This window comes from Peromyscus californicus, unplaced genomic scaffold, assembly GCF_007827085.1.
Source record: "Peromyscus californicus insignis strain IS unplaced genomic scaffold, ASM782708v3 Scaffold_4__1_contigs__length_199733344, whole genome shotgun sequence".
NCBI classification, from domain to species: domain Eukaryota; kingdom Metazoa; phylum Chordata; class Mammalia; order Rodentia; family Cricetidae; genus Peromyscus; species Peromyscus californicus.
The window spans coordinates 117,724,918-117,750,460 of NW_026294562.1; the positions used below are offsets into that span (position 1 = coordinate 117,724,918).

General features: G+C 49.7%; 1 protein-coding gene across 9 annotated transcripts in view; it reads left to right on the top strand.

The window, feature by feature from the left end:
• The window catches only part of Cemip (cell migration inducing hyaluronidase 1), a 160,898-nt gene that overhangs the window by 50,751 nt on the left and 84,604 nt on the right, over positions 1-25,543 (top strand). The window contains exon 4 of one of the 9 annotated variants that reach the window (XM_052762108.1): positions 4,381-4,462. The exons of the other annotated variants lie outside the window; for them this stretch is intronic. The gene's annotated coding sequence lies outside the window, so the exon portion shown is untranslated. The remainder of the gene's footprint in view (positions 1-4,380; positions 4,463-25,543) is intronic. 9 annotated transcript variants of the gene reach the window in all.

The following is a 25,543-nucleotide window of genomic DNA, read 5'->3' on the forward strand; positions in this document are numbered from 1 at the left end:
GGTTCTGCTTTTCTTTAAGAGTCCCTTGTGAACTGATGCATCTTAACCCAGCACCCCAGAAAGCAGGAGAGTGTGTGTGTGTGTGTGTGTGTGTGTGTGTGTGTGTGTGTGTGTGTGGCCAATGGGTGACCAGACCTGAGCCAGAGGTCCTGGCCATACCTAGCCCAGTGTTCACGTTCTAAGGGGATCTAGGGGATCTGGGGGACCTGGGATCACCCTGCCGAGAATACTCCTTACCGCTTTCATCCCTCTGTGGTCCAGGCTTTCTAGTTGGGGCTGACAGCTGGTCACTTTGGCACCCACCAATAAGCTTTCTTTGTTCAGCTCTCCTGTTGTCAATCTCTCAACATTCTGTAATTTGGTTTCTTTCATATCTGACTGTTGAACCAGGTTCAACTTTCTGCAGCAATTATCACCCTCAGTGTAAACTGAAAACGCAATCAAAGCCCCCATGCTGGCCTGCTGGAAGGTCATCTTTATCTGTTAGGTGTCAGCCTAAGAACGGCAGGGAGGAGGAGAGGGGTATCCCTTAGCCTGGGGTGTCATGCTGCTTGTGGAATTCCAATTTCTCTCACCTGACTCTTCTGTCACAGCTGAGACCAGTACTGGGGATGCTGGGGCCCCTCTCCCTGCATCAAGGGCAGCTTGGGTGAGAATCGGGCCTCTGAAACTGCCTTTATGGAGTGGCTTATATTATAGTCTTGTTCTATGTTCAGCAAGTACTGACTCCAGAATGGACCCCACCTTTACCACCCCCACGCCTTCCATGTGGCTTGGGAAGTCACTGAGAAGCAGTTAGGAATCAGGGGACTTAGATCCTGCTGGGTTTGAGAAGCATGGTCTGGGGGATAATGATCCACTCTCCCACCTGGAGGATCTGGCAGGTGTGGTAAAGCAGTTGGTGGCCTTGGGAAGCTGATGGGAACACTGTTCAGGAAAGAACTAGACTGAGGCCTAGGTAGGAGGTGGAAGAAATTGTCTGGGAAGAGGGTGAGGCCTTGGCAAGGTACAAGGTTCTGAGAGGCACAGTGGGGAAAGGGTCAAGGAAAGCAGAGGCTGCTGGGGTGGGGGAGACAACAGCAACGGCCTGCCGGTGACATCCAAGATAACTGTGAAGTCAGGCACAGGGGCCGCCACAGCATTTCTGAGTGACTGATCTCTCCTGGGAGGGTAGGCGAGGCATCAGGATACAAGGACCTGGGCTAAGCAGGCCACCTTTAGAAGCAGGCAGCAGCTGCTGGACCCAGAAAGAATGGCCTCTGTCTAGGAGTCTCACGCAGAGACAGTGAATGCCAGGCGCCTTGGAATAACCCCATACATTTAGGTTCAAGTGCCAGGGCTGGAGCTGTGGGCTTCTGGCTCTCTGCTTCCTTGTCCTGGCCTCTTTCCTTACAGATACCTGCATTCCAGGTGTCAGAAAGTTGTAGACTGTGAATGTTAGTACTGAAGGTCAGTGTCCTTAAGCTGACCACAAGTCACAGCTTGTCATCACTCTTCTCAGAGGACCCTGGGTGCACCTGCCGGCCCTATGGCTCCCTCAAGGTCAACAGTGGCAATTTCCTTTCCTCTGGCCTTCACCAGGCTGGTGTCTATGTGCTGAAGCCCGAGAAAGGTAGCTTTAGAAGCCGCGTGACTGAGCAACTGCGAGAAGAGGGACCGAGCGCAGGCATTTCCTGGCTGTCATTCTGGTGTAAGCCTCACCTGCTCAGTCCTACAGGTCAAGAATGTGCTTTTAGGGGAGCTTGCATGCCTAGCATACACCGCCACAGAGCCCTTCCTAGGCGGCCTGCTTTGATTTAAAAAATCTGGTTGGAAGCTTTTGCCCTTTCCACATTTAGCACATTTCCATGGGTGAGCGCTGGTATTATTAGTTGCAAGTAGTGAATTCTTTGATCTGTGTTATCTTCAGGTTACTGTACGGGACTGTACTGCTCCAAACTGATGTAGCTTTGAGTTCAAGCAAAATGTGTGTGTGTGTGTGTGTGTGTGTGTGTGTGTGTGTGTGTGTGTGTGTGTGTGTATGTGTGAAAGACATAGACCAGAGACAGAGAGATAGAGGAAGACAGAAACAGAGAGATAGAGGTGGCAGGGGAAGCTTATGTAAGGCATTTCCAGTTCCACTTAATGGATTGCTTTGGTCCAAAAGTTGGTAGAGACGGCACATGTCTCAACTTCAGGATTCAGAACCTGCTTTTCAGTGAGGTCTCAAGCAATCACACGTGCTTTGGTAAAGTTACCTCAGAATGAGCCAGGGGTGGTCAAGGTGCAGGTTCATGGAGAACTTGGTGTCTGTGAGTGTTTTAAAAATCTGAAAAGCCAAATTCACACTAAGCTCTAGATACTTCATGTATCCGTGGCTGCCCAACTTGTCCCAAAGCTCTGATTTTCAAAGCAGCCATAGTTTTCTTTTCGCACAAACCGAGGATGTGGGCAACTCAGCGGGGTCAGCTGCTCTGGTCATGTTCTGCTTCAGTTGAAAAGCTGGGGCTGAACCATCTGAGGCTGGCTCATGTGTTTGGCAGCAGAAGCTGTCTCCCCACCGAGACCTTCCCAGGATACAGTGGCCTTTCCACGTGGCTGTTTGGCTTTGCACAGTATGGTGGCCGTGTTTAGAACATGAAAATGAGGCAAGGGGGAGTGAGGAGAAGGAATAAGGAAAGAAGAGAAAGGAGAAGAGGAAGGAGAAAAGAAAGACCGCCCCACCCCAAGCTCTCACTCTTTCTAATTTCTCAGAAACAGCGAAGCATCACTTCCCTTCAATAGGTTGCTAGAAGTGAGTCACTAGCGAGTGTGGTGTTATACACCTGCAATCACAGCACTCGGGAGGCCGAGGAAGGAGTATCTCCATGAGTTCCAGGTCAGCTTGGGCTATAGAGTGAGATCATGTCAAAAAACAGACTCCCACCAACCGATCCATAGACCTGGCCCGAGGATGGAACATGAAAGCCTCTGGGTGGTCTCAAAGCCAACAGGTCTGCTTCTGATTTCCCATGCAAAGTCAAGTGACCTGGTGGAACAGGGTCTGAGCGATAGCTTCCCGATCACAGGGCCTGTGAGCTCTGGTTTGTCTGAGTGCAATGTCACTCTACCTCCTGGGTGTGTACCAGGCCACTGGATCCTCAGTGTTACAGAGTAAGAGCTGTTCTGCAGTTCCCTCCATTTGCAAGGACTTCTCATGTTGAAAAGTAGGAGGAGGTCTCAGAATGTTACACAAATTAGCTTTTTTTTCCCTGGAAACTATGGCCCTTATTACCCATTCATTTCCAGGGTGTCAGATACATGAATGGGGGGATGAAAGGTTAAACGGCTGTGCTACATGATCCTAGCTTTTGTCAAGTTAACAAAAAACTAGCTAGCTAGCACGTCTGACCCAAGATATCAATAGTAGGAAGACTGAAAAACCCTATTCTAAATTAATATAAAAATTTTAAAAATAATAATCTTATAGAAAGTGGGTAAAGACTTGAGTAGAATTTCATGGAAGAGAGCATCCTAAGGCCTGGGAAGAGCTCCCTGGTTCACAGGGACATATACATTCTGACCACACTGAGCCACACACAGTACAGTCAAAAGACTAACACTGAATGTCGGTAAAGACTCAGAACAGCTGGGGCTCTCCTCAGCACCAGTGGGAAGTACAAAAAGGTATTAGCACTTGTGCAACAGCATCCATGAGAGCTTGAAGTGGGACCAACCTAATGCTCACCATCTATTGATGGGATAAATAAATGGTACTCAGATAAACAATGGCAAATAATCTCCAGTTTGTCTTTCTTCAGGATTGTTTTCATGGTTCTGAGACTAGAACCCAGGTCAAGTGCTCTACACTGAGCTATGTCTCACAGTTCTTACAGACACATCCAGGTTGCCATAGCATGTGCCAGATGTGATTGTCTAGGCAGACAAGAAGAGGGACCAGAGTCAGTGGCTGGGCAGGAGACATCAGCACACTGTGTTAGCAGAGCCGAGTCATGAAGAACAATCATGAATCCCTTAGCAGAGAAGGGGAGGGTCCACCTCCTACCAGTGCCTAGTCTTGCACAAGAACAGAGAAGCTCCATGATCATTTATTCACAGGTAGCATTTGTCCTCTCCTGGGTCAGGTTGGCCCTGAGTGGCATAGAGCCCCCTTGGGGACAGTCACAGAAGAGATTGATCTGATGGAAGTGTGTGGAATCTACCAGGCTGTCTAACAGTCTGAAGTTCTGGAGTGGCTCATGATGACTTTAAGCACATGCTGTTTTGGGTTTTCTGTTGTTTTTTTTTTTTTTTTTTTTAACTTTTATGGATTGGAGTTGTCGCTGAAGACCTCTATGAGTGCACCTGTGTTTCCAGAATTTGTCAGAACCTGGCAGTTCTTAAAGGTTTCCTCTTCCTTAGGGACTGCAAGGAAGATGCTTCTGTGACCATCTACTGTCTCACTTCCCCACCACTGGCCCCTCTACCCCACTGTTGCCCACAGGTAGGACAGATTGGAGCCTGTGCCTCAACCTGAGCTGTGTTTCCGCTTTTTAAATAATAATAATAACAGTAACATTTAGGTGGGGATGGAAAGAGCCACACTTTTATTTTTAAGTGGCCTTTTCAAATGCTAAGTGCTTTGTTGGGAAACATCAAAATAGGTCATGTGTAACTTGGTCTGCTCATAAAAAGAGCCTCATGCTTGGTATATTTAGAAAGGGGAAGAAACTTATTATTTATTTATTTTTGTAACTTTTTGGCTTTTTTTTTTTTTTTTTTTTTGCTTTTAAACCAAAAAGTGCCTGGAAAATTCCTCCACCCTCTCCACTGCTGGTGGTTTTCCTGGCCTCAGAACCCTGGTACAGGCTCCTGTTTCCCTGACTGAGGAGAGAGATACAATGAGCTTTGTGGGACCTGAGCTCTGCCTCTCAGGAGGCGTCCTGACAGGGCTGGGGCTGGTGACTGCCAGAGTGGCAGAATTCCGAGGCTCAAGTATCTCCTTTTTAAAGTAGGTTTTGGTGGTAATTTAAAGTAAATTTTTTGATCACTCTCTGGCCATCCTTGTAGCTTGTGTTGAGATTTTTGTCCATTTGCACCAATATAAGGCACACCAAATCAATCTTGCTGAAGGCCTCAGGAATAAAGAGGGTTTGATGACACATGCTCCTTTAAAAAAAATGGCCTGAGGGGCTGAGGAGCTAGCTCAGCCAGTCATCCAGAAAGGCAGGGAGATCTGAGTTCAAGCCTTAGCACCTACTATAAAAGCTGGAGCCCAGTGCCCAACCAGCCTACTCAAGTCAGCGAGCCCTAGGTCCCAGTGAGAGATCCTGTCTCAAAAGACAAGGTAGATGGCAGCTGAAGTTGACCTCTGACCTCCATGCATTATCAACACACACACACACACACACACACACACACACACACACACACACACACCCCAAAACACAAACTAAAACCCCTCTTTAAACACATGCATCTTTTATTTCCCTCTTCCAATATCTAATCTCCCCCAGCTCCTCCTTCCTTTTCCCTCTAGCTAGTCCCCAATCCTCACTCAAACCAAAGACATTCCTCTCACATTCTGCAAAATCTGGTCTAGCACCAGCTTCCATGCCCAGACTTCAGTGGTCCAACCAACAGGGTGTTCAGCAAACAGTGTTCTCTGAGGACCTTGGGGGCGGACAGCAGCGTGGTGTTTTATAACAAGGCAGACTAGTAGACAGGAATGTGAGGACCAAACCTGAAAAGGCCTAAAGACTTTCTGAGTACTTGGATGCTTGGGGCCCTGGTCTAGAAAAATGATCCCTCTTTAGCCTTTGTTTGCCCCTTCCCTCCAGGGCAGGACCCTTCCTGGAGGATACCTTCAGCAGTTCCCATCTTATCAGCAGTTCCTGCAGTTATCATGGGAGCATGGTCCAGGGGATGTATCTTCCTCTAGCCAGACCCCCAAGGCTGAGGAGCAGCTGGAGTAGCTGGAGCTCCTCCTGAGCCTTCCTCGCCAATCTCTGGCTGCCTGGAACCATCTAGAAAGCATAGACTGCCAGGCAGGCACCTCAAGATGCATAGATCAGGCAGCGTGTTGCCGTGCAGATCCTGTGATTGACAGATAGACAAATGGATGTGTAAATGGCAGGGACTGAGAGGTTGAAGCAGGTGTGAAGAATGAAGGGGTACGCCTTAGAATCATATTAAACAGAGAGATTCCCCTAGGCTTTCCTGGAAGAGCTATTTAATGTAGCAAGACCAAAGAGAATGCCATGATTTCTCCATGCCAGTCTGAAACACTTTGCCAGTCTGGTACGGAACACTTTGCAGGCCATCAGCTTGTGTCTGTCCTCAAAACATTCCTGAGAGGTTGCTGGAAGGAAGAAAAACAAACAAGAGTTGTCTAGATTGAAAGCCACTGAGTTCAGTCAGTGAACCTCCACGCCTTGCTGTGCCAAGGAGTTGCACTGGCTTGCTGGGACTCCTGTGCTAAATACTCTCATATGTTTTCTTCATCCTCATCTGCCTTCCATCAAGAGAAAGTGCCCGGATATTGCGGAGCATCTGAATCAATCATCCTTTTATTTATTTAGGGACACTACTAGTGCACATTTCTTGTTATTCAAGATGCTTACTTTGGGGAGCAGAGTTGTCCCAGATGAGCTGAGCTCGTGGTATAGCCAAAATGGTGGCTAATGTAATCCCCGCTACAAGGAGGTATCACCTACGCCCACAAACCCTCCCCTCAGGTTTTTTTTTTTTTTTTTTTTTTTTCCGTGGGACTTCTCTGGTCTCTGTCTAAGCAAGGCCCCTTTTTTTCCATCCTGCCTCCTCTAGCTGCCCTGAGTCTCTGCAGATTTTCCCTGGTCCTTGCTTCTGACTCTCTCCGCTTGTCAAATCCTAACCATTGCTCAAGTTCAGGAGCAATGTCCCCTCTCTGTGCCGCTTAGCAGCAGCTGATTAGATTAAACTCCTTGGTAATGATATCTGAAGCCCCAAAGTTCTCTCTTCTGTGTTTGTCTGGGGTTCACATCCATCTCGCTTATGGAGAGGCCCTGAGCACATCTTTGATGGTCAAGGGCATCCCAGGAGTCTGTGTCACAGTGCTCCCCCGGCACTCTCAGATCCACCGAATACTTCTGCTTGGTCTCTTTGGATGGAAAATGGGATTCCCATTTTCTCCTTGAGATCAGGTAGGCTAGGCAATTAGCCTCAGTTTCTCAGCAAGGCAAGGCAGAGCAAGCACTCAGCCTTAGGCTTTCCTGCCCCCAAAACGCATGCTCCCCACCCCTGTCCCACTCTCTCTAAGTGGCTGGTGTGCTTGACCTCAGGTATCAGAAAGTTTGAATCTCAGGGTACCTAGTGGTTATCTGCTAAGGATAATCAAGGCATTCTGATTTGTGCAAGGCTCTCAGACGGATGAGGGCTGGAAGAGCAGGTCTGGGTGGGGGTGGAGCTGAGGCTGTGCTGCTGGTATGGCAGAAGCAGCAGTGAGGCCACCCCACTCTTCAGGGTAAGAGGTGCCCTGCCCATCACACAGGAACCCTCTATTCTAAGGGAGTTTGTCAGGAGAGAGGGCTCTGGAGTCAAGTGTGTGTGTGTGTGTGTGTGTGTGTGTGTGTGTGTGTGTGTGTGTGTGTGAATTACAGGGCTAGCATACAGCTCAGTTGTTAGAGTGCTTGTCTAGCATACAAGAGGCCCTGAGTTACAGCCCCAGAACCACATAAGCTGGGCATAGTGAGTCTACACCTACAATCCCAGCACTTGAAAGATGAAGCCAGGAAGATGGGCTACAAAGCCGGTTTGAGATTGGTCTGGGCTAGGTGAGACTCCCCTCCAAAGAAAACCACAAATGAATTAAGACAAACAAGGGGAATTTGTTTCACACCAGGGAGCGATGCAGTGGGGCGAGAGGACATGACAGATACGGGCACCCGGGAAAGTCGCGTGTACAGTCATGGGCTCTCCAAGCTTCAGAATATGTCCTCCCACCCTCCTCTGGTCCTGCAAGAGTCCCAGCGCCTTCAGCTGCTGCCCAGTGGGCCAGACTTCCCAGGGTCCCCTGCGCTACCTGTAGGGTGAGCCTTCAGCAACCCTGTGCTCTGAGCAGAAGATGCCGGGCGTTGACTCACCATTCCTGCAGCATCTCTGCAGGCTTCAGAAATCAGCTGGGCTCGGGACTGGCCTAAACTGATCAAACTGGAAGGGGGAGGAGCCTCGGATGTTACTGCGGCAGAAACTTTCATCTGCCTGCTTCCCTGGGTACCAGTGCAACATCCGGCACCAAGGAAGCCGTGTGTGGTGGCTCTCCCATTCAGGTGCTTCTTCCTTCTGGCTTTTTGTCAAGTCTTTCTGAAGCTCTGCTTGTGTTTCACCACAGTGCAGACTCACCACACACCCCTCCCTTGTCATCTTCTCAAAGTTGGAAAGAGAACTGTGGGGGTGGGGAACTGACTCATCCAAAGGCAGCCAGCGGGGAGAGCAAGATGGGGACTTGGAGTTGAGGTCTTTATGAATTCTGTCATGTTTAGGGTTCTCCAAACATGAAAGGAAATAAAAAAACAAAAACAAAACACCACAAGTTCCCAATTCTAGTGGCAAGCGGGCAGCAGAAGAGAGCCCATGTGCAGAGGGGATTGTGGGAAGGCAGAGGCCAAAGAGGCCAGTGTTTGCAAGGGCCTGTAGGGGTTCCTGGGAGCTAGAACCGTGGTGGAGGAATGGAAACCCAGGCCGGTAGGAGCTGACATGATTGTCCACTGTGTCCTGCTCCATGAGAGGAGGGCTGGGCTCTCCACAGCTGCCTGGCCCAGTCCTGCAAGCCACCCTAGCCTGTGGGCACCCTCCCACCTCTCTGGGCCCTTGCCGGCTTGTCAGCTCTGCCCTTCTTCTTGGCTCAGCCTCTAGAGCTATGGCAAGGCTGTTGTTATGAAATATGTGCTTGGGTTTTCTGGAAACTTCTTGAAGTCGGAAAGAAAAGTCTGCCTGCTGGTTCTGAAATGGCTTCCTTGCATCATGCCTCCCCGAGGAAGTAAACAGGCCTGAGCTCCAGGGAGCCGCCTGGGACACACTGCTCAAATTGTAGGGTGCCACCAGCCTGAAGTGTGGGCAGCCAGCCTGGGCCTGCAGTGCCCAAGTGTTTGTCCAGGTGCCCTGGGCAGACCAGCCTGTGGCGCATGGGGGTTGGGGGAGGCACTGTGGCCTGAGGAAGAGCCCTAGGGGGTCCAGGTCAGGAAGCCAGATGTGTTTGATGTTGCATTAAAAATCCCAGAAGTCTTCCTGGAGGGCCTGAGCCCCATGGTCAAGACACAGGCAGCTTGGAGGCTGCCCGGTTCCCCACTGTGGGGCCACCGTGCCTTACCTTCATTAGCTGACAAAGCCACTCTGTCCTCACCAACTACAGGCAGAGGAAGGCACAGCCTCTCTCCCGGCACCTGGGGCCTTGGCCAGGCATGGCATGAGGGTGCCCTCCCTCTGCATCTCCTAGAAGAGAAACTGTGCCCGACCGAGGCAGCAGCTGTGGCCCATTCCAGCTGACAGTTGCTGGAGCTGCAGATTTTCCAGCCAAGCTGGAAATCCAGAAACGCGTGTGAAATTTCTCAGTCGTTACAAATGCTTACAAACACCGTGTGGGCTGAGCTAACCACATTTGCAGGCCCGACTCTGCCCCTGGGCAGGGAGTTAGTGACTACCGCTTTCAGCTTGCAGATGCCCAGGGGTCCCATCTAACCACAGTCTCCATGTCAGTCTTGGGAAATGGAGGCAGGAGAAGAATGATTGAGGGAGACCCCCAAAGTCCGAAGATACAGCAGAGTGTTCTCCCACTCTCTACAAAGGGAGAAGACGACCTCACGTGTCTTGGTTCTTGCTGTCGCCTTGGCACAAGGACAGAGGGAGGCTCTGGTGGCGTGTTCTTTCTCTCCCTCGCTCCTTCTCTCTTGCATTTCTAATCTTGGTCTACATCACCTTGTTGGATTGGTTCATGAGCTATGTGAGAGGAGGTCTTCCTCCCTCCCTTCTCTGCTCATAGTTTCCTCTCTCACAGGTCCTTGGTAGACCCCCCCCCCCCCAAATGTGTTGGCCAAGAGAGGCCAGCCAATCAGTGCAGTTGGCCCTATCAGGAGGGACCAATGGCAGCATCTTATGGGGAGGGGAGAAAGCATAAGGTTTGTGATCAGACAGAGTCAGATTCTGCCAGCAGCTCTCCCTAACTGGCCATGTATACCTTGAGACAATTACCAAACTTCTTGGCCCCTCATCTGTAAAACAAGGCATCAGTTCCTTCCTGGTGACAATCATATACGGAGATGAATAGGAAGTGCCTAGCACAGTGCCTGCAACAGATTACAATCTACACTGATTGTCTAAGTTAAGGTTACTATTGCTGTGATGAAACGCTATGACCAAAGTAACTTGGGAAGGAAAGGGTTTATTTGGCTTACATTTCCATATCACTGTTCATCATCAAAGGAAGTCAAGAAAGGAACTCAGGCAGGGCCGGGGCCAGGAGGCAGGAGCTGATGCAGAGGCCATGGAGGAGTGTTGCTTACTCAATCTGCTTTCTTGTAGAACCCAGGACCACGAGCCCAGGGATAGCCCCACCCACAAAGGGCTGGGTGCTCTTCCATCAATCACTAATTAAGAAAATGCTTTACAGACCTACCTACAACTCAGTGTTGTGGAGGCATTTTCTTAATTGAGATTCCCTCCTCTCGGATGACTTTAGCTTGTGTCAAGTTGACATAAAACTAGCCAGCACACTGGTGTTGCAGTTGGTCTCAGACTCTTAAGCCGAACCTCTTCCTGAAGATACAATACCAGGTGTTCAACAACTCACATGGAGACTCATTCGGGTGCAGTCTGTGCTGGGTTTTCCTTTACTTAGTCGTGTGTGTGTGTGTGTGTGTGTGTGTGTGTGTGTGTGTGTGTGTGGTCTGTCTGTGTGTCTGTCTGTGTGTTTGTCTGTGTGTCTGTGTCTGTGTGTGTTTATGGATGTATGTGAGTATGGAGGCCAGAGGACAACATTAACTGTCATTCCTCAGGTGTCAACTGCCTTGTTTTTTGAGACAGTGTCTCTAATTGGCCGTGAACTCACCAAGTAGACTGGCTGGCTAGTGAGCCCCAGGAATCCACCTGCCTGTCTCCTCTGTGCTGAGACCTCAAATGTACTACCACACCTGGATTTTTAATGTGAGGTCTTAGGGGTCGGATCCCCACACTTGTGAAGTGAGTATGCTACCACCCATCCTACAAGGCCTCTTCAACAGGCGTGGTCAGCTAAAGGCCGTCAGCTGTGCTACAAGCCGTTTTTGCTCCCTGCTGCCTTTCGTTCTTTTACTCTCACTGTTGACCTCCTCCATCCTGTCCATTGATTAGTCAGTAACTCTCCACAGGAGCCTTGCCCTGCTGGACAGTGAGAGGCAGACAGGCAGAGGATGGTTGGGGAGATTGAGGAGAAAGGGAAGCCAGGGCTCTGGCTGGGTGTGGACAGAGTTGCCATCCCGGAGATACTGGAGTGAAACTTGAGAGAAGATCAGATCAGGGAAACAGGAAATAGGGAGATGAATTCCAGAGGCCTATGGAGGATGCTGGGATCAAGGAGGATGCTGTGATCAAGGAGGATGCTGGGATCAAGGAGGATGCTGGGATCAAGGAGGATGCTGGGATCAAGGAGCTAGCTGGGATGCGGGTGTGGGGAGAGAACCAGGAAGGGCCCCAAGGTTAGTGTGCAGGCCACCACCTGAGATCGAAAACTATTGAGTTTGGCTAGTGGGAGGTGATACCCTGGACTGGATAAGATGGCCTTAGAGGTGTGAGTCACACAATGGGAACTGCCCTGTAACCGGAACAAGTCTAGTGAACCATCAGAATAACGCTGCATGTTGTATCTTTGGCATGTCCATGACCTGCTGGGGACACTACTGTGCTTATCCCCTGCTATAGGGAGAACACCGAGGGTCAGAATGTATAGAAGGAGGGAACTAACTGATCCCAGAGCCTGGAACTAGTAAGTAGAGCTAGTCTGACTGTCTCACCCATCTAGCCCTGACTGTATCCAGCCCAGACATGCTGCACATGAGGCTGAGCGTGCCTATATGCTTGCAGTTTACAAGTCAAAGACATCTGCCCACAGGAAGCCTCTCTCACTCCTGTCCCCATTGCTTCTGCATGTGGCAGCTGAGGACACAGAGTGTGGGTGGCAGCCACCAGCGGGTATGTGTCTTGAGATCGAGCAGGTGTTCTCCCCCTGGGTCCCTCTCAGTCCCTAGCAGTCCAGCCTGGGCTCAGGGGGAAGGCCTGTTGTAGACTCTAACAAGAGCCAGGCACGGTTGATTTGGAGGGCATCTTAGCATTCTCATTGCAGTGGCTTGGTGCTTGGCAGAGAGAGAGAGAGAGAGAGAGAGAGAGAGAGAGAGAGAGAGAGAGAGAGAGAGAGAGAGAGCGCGAGAGAGCGAGCTTTACAGATGGCAGAACAAAGGCAGGCAGTAACAGGAATTACCTAAGGCCTCCTTCGAATATGTAACATGGCCAAGGGAGGATGGAAGTCAATATTTGGGAAGGCAGCCAGGCATATATCTCCAGAGGGCTTGCTACCAAGACCTTTGCCCTACAACCACACTAATGGGTCCTCATCTCACCCACTCTTGCCTAGAGAGCAGCTGGTCAGTGGGCATGGACTTCCTGCTCCTGTGACCCCCTCCCCCTTGCAAGATAAGTTGAAGCGGCCCTGGGCTTCTGTGCGGGACTCCTCCACCCCCCAGCCTGTGTCCTCTGGCAGCCCATGTCCCAGGATCCTTAGTGCATTTGGGAGAAAGAAGCCCAGGCCATTAAAATATGCAGAATGCCAGGATGGAGGGGGCGGGAGCAGCTGCAGCCTCCCTTCCTAAGCTTAGGCAGGTTACAACTCAGCCTGTTCCTTCCTCTCTGGGCTTTTTGGATGACCACGACCTCCATGGTATGAGAATGCTACTGAAAGCCACCCCCAGGGTGACTCACAGGCTGTGGCAGCCTAGAGAGGAATTTCTACTCAGTTCAGCTGAAGCTTTATAAAGCCGGTTGAACCCGACCAGCTGCTCTGCAAGGCCACCCTTCTTTCCTGTGTCCCTGCCCTACTTCAAGGCCTGCCATGACAAAGTGACAGAGGTCAGAGAGGGATGATGAGGTGACTCTCAGACGCCAGAGATGTTCAGAGACACTGAGGACTTCTCACCTGTTCTAGAATCCAGCAAGGCAGGCACGTGGAACCCAGACAAGTGCAGCCTCTGGTAGATGAGCAGGACACCAGAACACAGCACCCGGCATGCCCAGTTCTCAGCAGTGGAGACACCCTCTAAATGAGCTAGTCTAGAAGCATGAATGCAACGCTTGGGAAGTGACTTTAAACTGGTACATGGGTGGCATGAGATCATGGCATAGAGACCTGTCAATAGTCCCTGACTACACAGGGTGCTGATAGTCACCTCTCTCCAGGTTCTGGTTCTCTGGTCTCCTTCAGTACCCTCCCTCCATGGTCTTTGTCTAGGGAGGACAAGTGTCTTCCTGAAAAATTTTCCTGGAGTGATTTTAGCTTAGTGAGTTCTGGGACACCATACGTTCCAGACTTTAGCATTCTGTGTTGACTTTGGCTGTGGCCGTGGGGCAGACAGGCCAGGACTGAGGTGGAAAGTACTGCAAGTGAGCTAGGCAGAATCACCAGGCGGGGCCACACTAAGCCAGAGGAAATAGGAGAAAACTGAGCCTCGGTGTCTTGGGCAAAGATACACCTGATAATTTGTGACGCAAGCAGACTGGCTCTCCTACACCCTCTATCTGGGGGAGTTCCCTGGTCCACTCCGCTACCCACCCCAGCTGCACCTCGGTCTGACCCTGTCCTGAGTGGGCACACCCTGTTACACCCACCTGATTCAGGGGGCAGGACTTCCTTTACCCACATGGATCCAAGCTCCCATACAGATCATTAATTTTCTTTAGGCCAGACCAGGTAGCAGAGGGAAGGAAAGACCGGGAAAGCCCACCAGAACACGGGCTTTTTCCTACGCCCTTTGCAGCATCAGACCCAGGGGCATTCTGCTGTGGAGATGGATGCTTCTCCCCACCTGCATAAACTCATCACAGGGTTTAGAGTGTGACATCCATCTTCGTGTCCATGTCAGTCACACACCCGACCTGAGCGCTCAGCCCTCTCTTCCCCTGGCCAAGCGCCTAGGTCCTGCAGGTAGCCCAATATGGGCTTCTGTACCCAGTCCCTTCCCAGTAGAAATCTATCTCTGTCATACTCTCCATGGCCTTCTGTGACAATAACTTACTATGTCACCTGTATTTTATTCACTTGTTTTGGTGACTGGTTGATGTTATCCACACCCAGTAGATTATAAAGTCCAAAAAAAAAAAAAGAAAAAAGAAAACATGGCCACTTCATTAGATACTGATTCCCTAAGGCCAAATCTAGTGCTGGTATGTAGTAGGTATCCCCATCAATGCTTCCCAAATGAGGGGTGGGGGAGGAAGGGGGGCATATGGGATCAGGCTTTGGAGTGAGACGAAGTGAAATTTAATCTTGATTCAGCTACTTCCTTCCTGGCTGTTGGATACTGGGCATCCTCAACATCATTCTGTCTCATGTAAACAAAGCAAAGTCACTCACCAGGCCCTGCTGGCAAGAGGGTAAGGCACAGCGTGGAGACTGCATGGACAGAGCCTGGGTTCTATGGTGGCAGCAGCTAGAATGGTCTCCAACGGTTCTCAGTCCAGTTCTCATGGTGTTCTCACCCTGGTGTAACAGACAAGAACACAGGCTAACAGAGGCCCAGTCCCTTGTCTGAGGGAGACCGAGAAGATGATTAGATTTATTTCTTGACAACTTTGCTGAAACATAATTTGCATCTATAATGCCTTCTTTTAAAGTGTGTGATTAAGTAGTTTTGGTAGAGAGTCTTTCAACTTGCACCATTATAATCTACTTTTAAGACATTTTTATGCGCCCCCCCCCCCCTTAGCGGTCATTGGCTCTTGTCACTTTGCAGTCACCCTTCTCCTCCTAGTCCCCGGCGACCACTCAGCTGACTTCTGTGTCTGAAGATTTGCCAACTGTGGACATGTCCTCTGATGAACGTGTCAGAATCAGACAAGATGTGGTTTTTCTTGAGCATATTTTCAGAGCTCATCCATGTTGCCGGATGTGTCAGGACATCATCCTTTTGTCTGGATGACCAATATTCTATTGTGTGGAGAGACCCTATTTATTTATCCACTCATCAGTTCAGGGACATTTGTGTTGCTTCCATTCCTGGCTGTTAGGAACAATGACGTTGTATGTAAAACTTCACATGTAGATTTTTTTACCTGGGCAAAGATTTTGATTTCTCTTGAGTTTTTTTTTTTATGTAAGAATGGATATACAGGGTCCTGTGGTAGCTGCCTGAGCAAAAGTCTGGTTGGTTTCTGAGGTAACTACACTGTTTTCTGTTTCTGCCAGCGGCAGATGGAAGAAGCCTGGATTTGAACCATGCCTGAACTTCCATGGTGGGTAGATGGCCTCATAGGAGCTGAAGTTCCTGGTCAGGGCTCAGGAGCAGCTTATTCATGTGCTTGAGACCTGGGCCAAGACCTGTGTTTGGAGCCCTTCCTCCTGCTCCAGACCCTTCACAGGGGCTGACTTTTCTCTGGGGAGGTGGAGAATAACCCAAATCTCTTATTTGGGATATATCTTTTACTTTGTTTTTTGTTTTGTTTTTGTTTTTCGAGACAGGGTTTCTCTGTGTAGTTTTGGTGCCTGTCCTGGATCTCGCTCTGTAGACCAGGCTGGCCTCGACCTCAAAGAGATCCGCCTGGCTCTGCCTCCCGAGTGCTAGGATTAAAGGCATGCGCCACCACCGCCCGGCTGGGTTGTATCTTTTAAGGTTTTTTTTTTTTTTTTTTAATTTGTTTGTGTGTTTGTTTTTGTTTTGTTTTGTTTTCCCGGTGAGCATCAGTCTGGGAAGGGTAAACCCAGAGCACCCTAGCAGCCTGTAGCCTGTAGTCAGGGCAGAGCCCGTCGGCAGCTGTGGCTGACAAAAAAGGTGCCCTGCCTGAGCAGGTGGTGCGGCTGGCTGGCAGCCAGGTGTGGCAGGTGGACTGCCGGCCCCACAAGTGCCAGACAACAACTTCAAATGCTCTGATAACATTGCTGGCCTAAAGGTGCGGGCTTGCCCTTAGATAGGAGGGGACTCCTGGGGAGAAGGAGAGGTGTGGGAATCCGCACCCCAAAAACAGTTGACCTTGTTGCTGTAACCCAGAAGCAAGACCAGGGTACAGTCTCCAAGACAAGGCCAAGGCTAATTGTTTCTGTGACTTCAGGCTTCAGTCTTGAACGTTGGTTTTCCCCTGATCAGTGACACGGACAGATGACTTCAGGGACTTCTTTTTCGTTTGTTTCTGTGTTTGTTTGACATGTGATCTTACTGTATAACTCCAGTTAATCTGGAACTTGCTATTTAGATCAGGCTGGCCTTGAACTAGGACTCTTTAAACTACATCTAAAACTCACCCCTCCCTTCCGATCCCCAACACCTCCTGCCTAAAAGACATCTGTGCTCAACTAGCTGCTCCATGCTTCTCAAGTAAGGAGGGACTTCCAGAAGCTCACGGCTCTGTTAGCCCTTCTCTCAGCAAGGGTCCTGTCCCCTGTTCAAGCCACAAATCCTTACTTGTCTCTCTTCATCAACCCTGCCCATGACAAGGGCAGTTACCTGCCCTGCTCCTGATCACTGAGTTCTTAGGCCAGTAATTCCCCAGCTCCAGCTTGGTAACAGGAGCTGATGTGAGGGACAAAGAAATCAGGGACACATGGGGTTTCTCTTTGTGTGAAAGTTGTGTGTGGCTAAGAGTGACACTCAGTAGAGACAGTTGGGAGAAAGAATGGGAGCCAGGAAGTGAGTTGTCTCTTGATGCTAACAGTCAGCTCACAAAAATGTGGCTCAGTTAAAATATGGCGAAAGAGTCAGGGGTGGGGGCGGCGCAGGTGCACACCTTTAATCCCAGCACTCCAAAAGCAGGGGCAGAGGCAGGTAGATCGCTGAGCCCAGCCTGCTCTACAGAGCAAGTTTCAGGACCCCAGGGTTACACAGAGAAACCGTGTCTCAAAAACAAAACAAAACCCACTATGTATATATAGAACCGAATGAAGAGAGATATGTGACTTGATGTCAAGAGATACAAGGCAAGGGGGGGCGGGCAAGTGAGTCAAGGCAGAGGCAGAAACCTTCAAGGAAGGCCAGTTCTGCTTACCTCACGCTGATGAGGTAAGATGAAGGCCACCCCTTTCTGAGCCTTGGTATCTGGGAGGGGACAACACCAAGGCTTTTGAACAAGAGTTGGATATAATTGAGCAAGAGTTGGATTGTGTCCTGTGAGAGATTCATTTGGCAAGATAGGTGGCTGGGATGCTGGGATTGTCCAACAAGGGGCAGGCCTATGTGGACCAGTCCAGTCAGAGGAGGAGGTAGGCAATTCGGGGTATTTATGGCAGGAGCTGGGTGGGGACAGTGCTTCCTAGTCAGGCTTGATGGTATGTTTGGAGAGTGTAGGGCAGCATCTTCATAAAGTGGTCACCTGGGGCCAGCCAATCAGCTGGGGCTCCCCAGGGATGAAATCCCTGCAAGGTGTGGGGTCTGGAAAGGGGAGGTGACAGACAATCTTGGATCCACCACCAGTCCCTCCACAACAGGACTAGGGACAAGAGGGGGAAAGGAGGCAGTGAGATGAGTCAGTGGCCCCCGACTTTGGTCATCACTCCCCGGGTGAGATCTTAGCCCACTAATCTGGGAACTTTAATTCAGTGATTTGTCCAAAAAATATTTGCTGAGTGTTTGTTCCGGGCTGGATCTCAGATAAGAGACAGAGAGACAAAGAAAAAAGACCCCCCCCAACCCTTTAGAAGCCCACTGAGCCACATGGACATCTCATGCAATAACACCCCATAATGACAACAGAAACAAAAGCTAAATGCTACATAGGATGGAAGTGGAGAGGGAAGCTTTCAGTTCCTCTTGGGACTTCTTCCAGGAAAGCAATGACTTCAGGCCTCCTTGACAACCCTAACAGACTGTGTGTGAGCACAGAGGGTCTTGGGTAGCTGATGGGTCGTCTGACTGTTCAGGTAGGTCAGAGGAATGGAGGATGGCACATGCTGAGGGGTGAAGCTGGGAAGCATTTGGAAATCACATGAAGGTCCTCATGCAGTCCCAACATTTTAGAAGGACATAAAACACAAGACCCACCATTGAGAATTCTCTGAGAGCAGTGCAGGTGACTTAGTTGAAGAGGTGGCAGGGGATATCTGAGGAGGCCACTGCGGATATGAGAATACAGAGCCTGGATTGGAGAGGTGAGAGGTCACAGGTGGCATAAAGGTCAAATAGCATGAGGAAGGTGCGGAGTAGGAAGGGCATGTGTGAGAGTTTGTAACTGTGTGCTAATGGAGTTCTTATTTCCCTTGAGTGGTAGAGCTGAGACAGTGTAAGAGCTTGAACAACTAATGATTTGGACCCTGGGATCCATGTTTGTGTAAACCACTTAGCTTCTGGGCTGTAAGTAAATCACTCAACGCCTGGTGCAGTGAAGGCTCTCTCACCAGAGGACTACTCGGTCGGAATGAGAACTTTGAGACAGTCTCTACTTTCAATCTCTTTCCTTTTTTCCTTGGAGAAGAATGAGTGATAACTAACCCGTGTGATGGTGTTCTTCATCTCCTATGAAGCACGGTCTCTATTTATACAACACAGGAAACTTTCTGAGCCGGTCTGTCATTTCCTCTGCACTGCCTTCCTTTAAACTGAGATGTGACTCTGGTTTTTGCTTAAAACAAAACAACAAAAACCAAACAAAATCCCCCATTTGTCCCTAATTCTAAGTAAGTTTTCGACTCTGTGTTCATGTCAGCACATTCAGAAGGGTTGTCTCCCCTCCCTTCGTCCTATGTCAGGACCGTGGAGACCAGACAAACAAGGTAGGGCTTAGCTCATTTTAAACCCCAAACGAGGAGGAAGACTGTGCAGTTAACTTCACGGTTTATTTCATTTTGCTCCTGTCTTTGTTTTGATGTGGATTACAGCACACACTTACAGATGGCTGAGTATCTGTGGGCATCGCCCTGTGGTCCACACCCTCTGCTCCATCATCATGAATCCTCCTCCCAGGTCATACAGGTGACCCTGGGGGCCTGCCCTGGGATACAGAGTGAGTCAGGAGAATCATTTCCTCTGTCTTTACAACATGTTGGACATGAAAGGCAATGAGGACAACACACACGGGAGCAATGTGGACACTGAGGCAGAAGCCAGGATGTCCTTAACGGGTGAGGAAGTTGGACTCTTCTGGTTGCTCGTACCTGAGTCAATGCCCACTGTCTTCAGCCAGCACAGAGGTTAGAGTTTTTGGAAGACGGGTCTTATCCTGGAATCAAAAGCAGGCCATAGAAGGGATTGCGGTCAGGATAAGAAGGACCACTCACATTCATTCAGTAAAAATCCTGGTGCAGTCATTTCACTGTTGGGAGAGGAAGAGTCCCCGGGGTACGTCTGGCTGCAGGAGGCCCATTCTACAAACTTCTGCCACTGATGCTCTGAACAGAGTGCAGATTTTGCTCAGGGCAAAGCTTGTGGTGCCCCATAAGCCCTAAGAAAGTGGCTGGCTCTGTTTCAGAGACAGAGATCTGAGAGGAAAAGGTGAGGCAGCCTGGGAAAGAGATGCAGACAGGGAGATTAGATAGTAAAGACCAACGCACACTATGAAGGCAGCTCTGTTCCTCTATTCTTGTGTCCCCACAGCACCTCCCAGGCTCAGACACAATGGTGTTTGTGTGTACTGAGTGGTTACATGATGAACACGTTGAATCTTATGGGCCCCACATTTTTCTAACAGTTGAACATGGATCGTTTCTTATTATTCAATCTAATATGCAAAACATGCATCAGGCAGAATTAAGATTTCATTTCACTTTGAATTTTCTCTGGGATATCTCTGATCAAACTGAAGGGTCTGTGGGCCCTCACTTTTAAATGTTGTGCTTAATTTATATTGGCAAGTGACTATATATTTTGTGGTACAAAGCAATGTTTCTTTTTTGTCTTGCTTTGAGACAGGGTCTTGTGGAACCCAAGCTGGCCTCAAACTTGTTATGTAGCCAAGGAAGACCTTGAACTTCTGGACCTCCCGGCTCCACCTCCCAAGTTCTGGGATCATAGATGTGTTCCATCAAACTGGTTTATATGGTGCTAGGAATTGAACACGGGACTTCACGTGTGTTAGGCAAGCAGTCTGCCAACTGAGTTACACCTCCAGACCACAAAGTTGTATTTTGATGAACTCACACATGGTGGAATGACTATAGCACAATAATTAGCAGACCCAGAATCCTAGGTGGGACAAGGGGAATCTGAGGAGCAGGCACAATGCCACAGTTAGGCAGGAGGAATACTTTAGTCATTGCTCGGTGACTGCTGATTAAATGTATATGTCAAAATAACCCAAGGAGGGGATTTAAAATGTTCTCAGTGGTTTTTAGGGTCTGACTTGCATTGAGATTCTGGCAACACAGTTTTGGAGACTGAATTGCCTGTGGCAAACAGAATCAGGAAAAGGCTGGAGTCAGGTGAGGCTGGTTCACCCAGTCTCTGGGTCTCTGCAGACTGTAGGTAGCCAGTGAGGACAGCCCTAAATCTCTGCCAGGACACACTCTCTCTCTCTCTCTCTCTCTCTCTCTCTCTCTCTCTCTCTCTCTCTCTCTCTCTCTCTCTCTCTCTCAGTGAGGAATAACTTTTTCCAGAAGAAGACTTAGGCAGTGCAGTCAACTTGGGTTAAGCTCAGGCCAGCATCCTGAACCTTGGCTCAGCTGAGCGAATGTAGCCAGAGCCGGAGACAGGGACTATGCTTACTGCTTGGCCCCTGTTTCTGGCTAGGAACCCAGCACAGGCTGAAGCCTGAGGGCACAGGAGGTGCTTCGGGGACTTGATAGTAGCTCTCCTTGCACTTCACTCTCAGTACTTGTGATGGGCAGAGATGCCGAGGCTGACCTGAGCTTCAGGCTCAGTGTTCTGACTTCACAAGGCAGGACTCTCAACAGTTCCTTGAGCATCTCTGTTTTTCAGCAATTGGAACCAGTCATTGTTCTGAACTTTCAGAGAAGACAGCTGATGTGTATGTGTGTGTGTGTGTGTGTGTGTGTGTGTGTGTGTGTGTGTGTGTGTGTGAAATTTAGAGCATGCTTACATGTACAAGTACTTCCCTAAGCTGACCCCTTCCCATCCCTTGTTTTTTGGGATCAGGTCTCACTCTGTAGCTTAGACTGACGTGGAACTTGCAATCCTCCTGTCTCAGCCTCCCAAATGCTGAGACTCTAAGTGTGAACCACCATACCTAGCTGTTATTTGAAATTCTCCCCAACCCTCCCTTAGGTAGAAGACATTAGCCTATTGTAGCCTTGTGGGCTAGAGTGGAGCCTCAGCCTGAAAGAATGAAGGGAGGGGGTGGGGAGAGCAGGGGAACAGGAGAGGAAAAATAAACCCACAAGATAATATCATAAACTAGTATGAATACTCCTATTTAAAAGGAGCTCACGGAAATTCCCCAGGCTCACAGAGCTACTGTGTGGCACACTGGGGTGCGAGCTCCCATTGACAGGCAAAGCTGCTCCTCCCCAGCCTGTTGAACCTTTGCCACGTGCTCGCCTGGATGCTTCCCAGTCACTGGAGGGTGGTTCTGCAGCTCCCAGCACCTCTCATCCGAGGAAGCTGGAGAACAGAGGGGTACAGAAGCCAACCTTACCCTCCTCCAAGCTTCTAATGTATGTGGTTTTGTTCTCTGTGGCTTCGGTTTCCCGCAGTCAACCATGGTCCGAAAATATCAAGTAGAAAATTTAGGAAATACATAATTCATATGTTTAAAATTGAACACCACCACCAAGAGTCATGTGATGATGTCTTAGGACATCCCATTCTTTCTTGCCTAGAACATCACTTAACTCAGTGTATCCACCTTGTATGTGCTACCCACCTGTTAGCCTCTTAGCAGCCATCTTAGTTACCACTCTGTTGTCACAGAATTAGAGTGCTTATGTCCAAATGACCCTTAATGTATTTCTAATGACCCCAAAGCTCCCTTTAGTGGAATGTGTACACAGACCTTGGAACTGTCTGTGGTCTCTGGCATCCACCAGGAGACTTGATCTGTACCTCCCACAGATATGGGGAGCTACTTCTCCAGGACCTGCCCAATCTTGCTCAGTGAGTAAGTTGTTGAGGGGATGTGAACCAAGGATACCTGCTTTCACAGCATCTTCATCATCTGTGTGGGTTCTCAGAGCAACTGAAGACTCTTCTCTAGTCCCCAGCACTCCTTTATGGGGATTGCCTAGACCAGCATAGCCAAAGCCACTATGTGGCAGAGCATATATGTTCACAGCTAGCTAAGGCTTACCATGAACTCCTGAGGACGTAGGCAGCAACGAAGATGCATCTCCACAGTGCACTGGGCACAGGCACTCTCACATGCTGTACCACTCTTTGGTACGAAGTTCTAGGTGGGGCAAAATGTGCGCTGGTCTCTGCTGCTCTAAACTAGAGAAGTGGTTAAGTGGAGAAGCCTTCCGTGGGTAAACTAGACTGAGCAAGGATTTGAAGGAGCTCAGTGGATCAACAGCTTTGTTCTGTACCTGTGTAGGACTTCGGTTACATGGGCACAATGTGTTTGTCCAAACTCAATGCACACATCCTTCAGCTTTGTGTGTCTCAATCACGTGGACGAATCTTGAACTCCAGTGTACAAAGTGTGCATCAAACACATTAGAAAGGCAGCCATTTCTTCACTCCGCCTGGAAGTACATCCAAAAATTAAGATGGAGTTTTGAACAGGTAGAGACATGGATAGTTCGTTCCATGGTAGGTCAAATGGTGTTGCTAGTAGCAGCGAGTTGTGGGTCAGTAAGGGTTCACTGAAGTGCTTAAAACTTAGCTGTGCGTTTGAGCATTTTCATAGTTGGAATGTTGTATTGATGAAGGAAACAATTGTTTGGAGGCCTGGGGTCTCCTGGTGGTCAGTCAGAGGTCCCAGAGCCGGGGACTGAGAGGGAGCTTCTGCAGGCAGGCATCTATGTCTTGCATTTTCCATTCACAGCTCGTGGTCTTAAGCAAGTGCGAAGTACTAAAGTACATGTTTCCCCATGTAGATAAGGCTTAGGCCCAGAGCCTTGCCATTTCCAGCCATGCCTTGCCAAAACTCATTTTCTTCTTGAGAACGTGGGTGTTTGTTGCATAGCCCAGGGCTGCAGGTCACACCTGTGAGATGGGATGCAGGTAACACAATATGCCGGACTCCGAGGGAAGTAATTGCCTCTGCTGTAGAGCTCCGCCCGCCAGCTTCCTCTCAGTGTATTTGGAGTGGTAGGAAACCACACGGCAGTTATTACAAATAAATAACCCAGGAAAGACAAGCCTCTCAGATCAAAGGAGGACTCTGGGTCGGGCTTGGGCCCAAAGCAGGCATGCCTTTTGGCACCCATTGTAGCCGGCAGAGGGAGGCGCGGAGAGGCCTATCTGCTGTGCAGACATTCCCTGTCTCAGCCCTTCCTGGGTTTGTGAACAGCAGCCCGGAGGAAGGCTGGCTCTCTGAACTGCTGCCAGGCCTGCTACGTCTGCCTCCTGACCTTCCAGCCTGCCTGCCCGACCCAACAGGGGCCAGCAGGGGGCCTCTGGTCATGTCCCAACTGGAAGGGGTCCCTCATGGGTGCATGCCCGCCTCAGAACTCTCAGAGGACCCCTCTCTCATCACCACCTTGAGGGACTGCTCTGACTAGCCTCCTTTGTCACATGTGTGGTGACCCTGATAACAGACATGATGGTTTTTGGGGGGGAAGGGCAGGGGACCAGAGAGAGAGAACAAGACAGCAGCTCAGACTCCTCCTGCGGCAGGACAAGAGAAGGTAGAGGGAAGCTCAGACACTTCGGTGTGCACAGGCACTGTTAGGGACTGCCAGCCAGTGGCCTGGGGGCCTCCCATGCCTCAGAAGCTTGTGAGTGTGGAGGTTACTGGTTGCAGACCCACATTCTGAGGAGCGTCACAGTTGCCCATGGTTCCTCCTCTCCTCATCCACTTCACACACTCTAATCAAATCGATGATTGTAACCTGAGTGAAGAAAGCAACCTTCCCTAGGAGAGGTCCCCGGGGGCAGGGTGGGAAGAGGGTGTCCACAAAAGCTCTCTAAGAACAGGAGTGTGCGCTGAGACCCCAGGCGGGGGTGGGGTGGGGTGTGGGAAGGATATTAGGTAATGGGAAAAGCACATGAAAAGATCCTAGGGAAGCATGGCCTCCACATAGACAAGGAAATGTCCAACGGGTCAATATAGCAGGAGCAGACACTGGTGTTCGAGGAAGGCAGAGAGAGGCCACTAGAAGATCTTCAGTAAAACTGCCGTGATCCGTCCTGGCAGGTCTGTGGAAGCTGTAATGAGGTGAGGGTTGGGATGTAAATAGTTCTTGCAGAAAAATTATGTTCTTGCTTTTCTTTTCATTTTTTTTTTCTTCAATGGTGTTGGCAGTTGAACCCAGGGCCTTTCCTGCTGGGTAAGCACTCTACCACTGAGCCACAGCCCCCTGCCTCCTCAACCTTTTAAATTTCAATTTTATTTGAGGACAAGGCCTCTAAGTTATCTGGCTAGTCTCAAACTTGCAGGCCTTTGGGTCAGTCCTACCAACCGTATTAAGAGCACTGGTTTCTTGCTTTCTGAGGTGGCCCGCGTCTCTTGGGGACAGGCATGCTGCAGTTTGGGAAAGGAAGTCCTTGGTGCCCATTTCACGAGATCAAAGAGACCTGGAACAGCTTTCATCTTGCTTTCCCTCTGGCTCCTTGCTAGTCAGGACTGCTCCCATAGGGAACATCAGAAACACAATTCAAGCTGGCTTAAACAAAATAGGAGCTTTACGACCTCATGTAATTGGAAACTCCGAGGATAATACTAGCTTCATGAATAGTTGGATCTGGGTGTCCAAGGATTGTCCCTTTTTACCTTTAGACTCTATGCTCCCTTGTGCACATTTCACCCTCACGGTGTTGAGGCTGGCACTTGTCAGCCACACTGGGATGAGAACCAGGATCCTCAATAACTCCAGCCAATGCCCCCTTTCTTTCCTGGGGCATGCAGCCATCTCTCAATGAACCCAGCCCGTAGATCATGCATGGTTTACCTCTGGAGCCCACGCAGGTGGCTTGGCCCCATGCAAACACGTAAGAAGACCGAGGAACAGAGTGCAAAAAGGCATGCAGACAGGCAAGCCAAGTCCCTAGCATGCTCTGGGGCTTGGAAAGCCTGTGTCCTGGTGCTGTCTTTCCTGTACCCCCTTAGCCACACCCTTTCCTGCCCAGCTCCTTTACTTCCTTCACACTAAACACAGTATGTCCTTCCACCAACCTCTGAGGCTTCCAGTTAATCACCTTCATTCCAAACTGTGTCTGGACCTCCGTCTGAAGAAGTCCTCAGGCCATACTCTCGTACCCACCCATCCCCTGCGTGTGTGGATGTGGCTGCAAGCCAATCTGCCCCCAGCAGCATTCTGATTCATTTGCTTGTT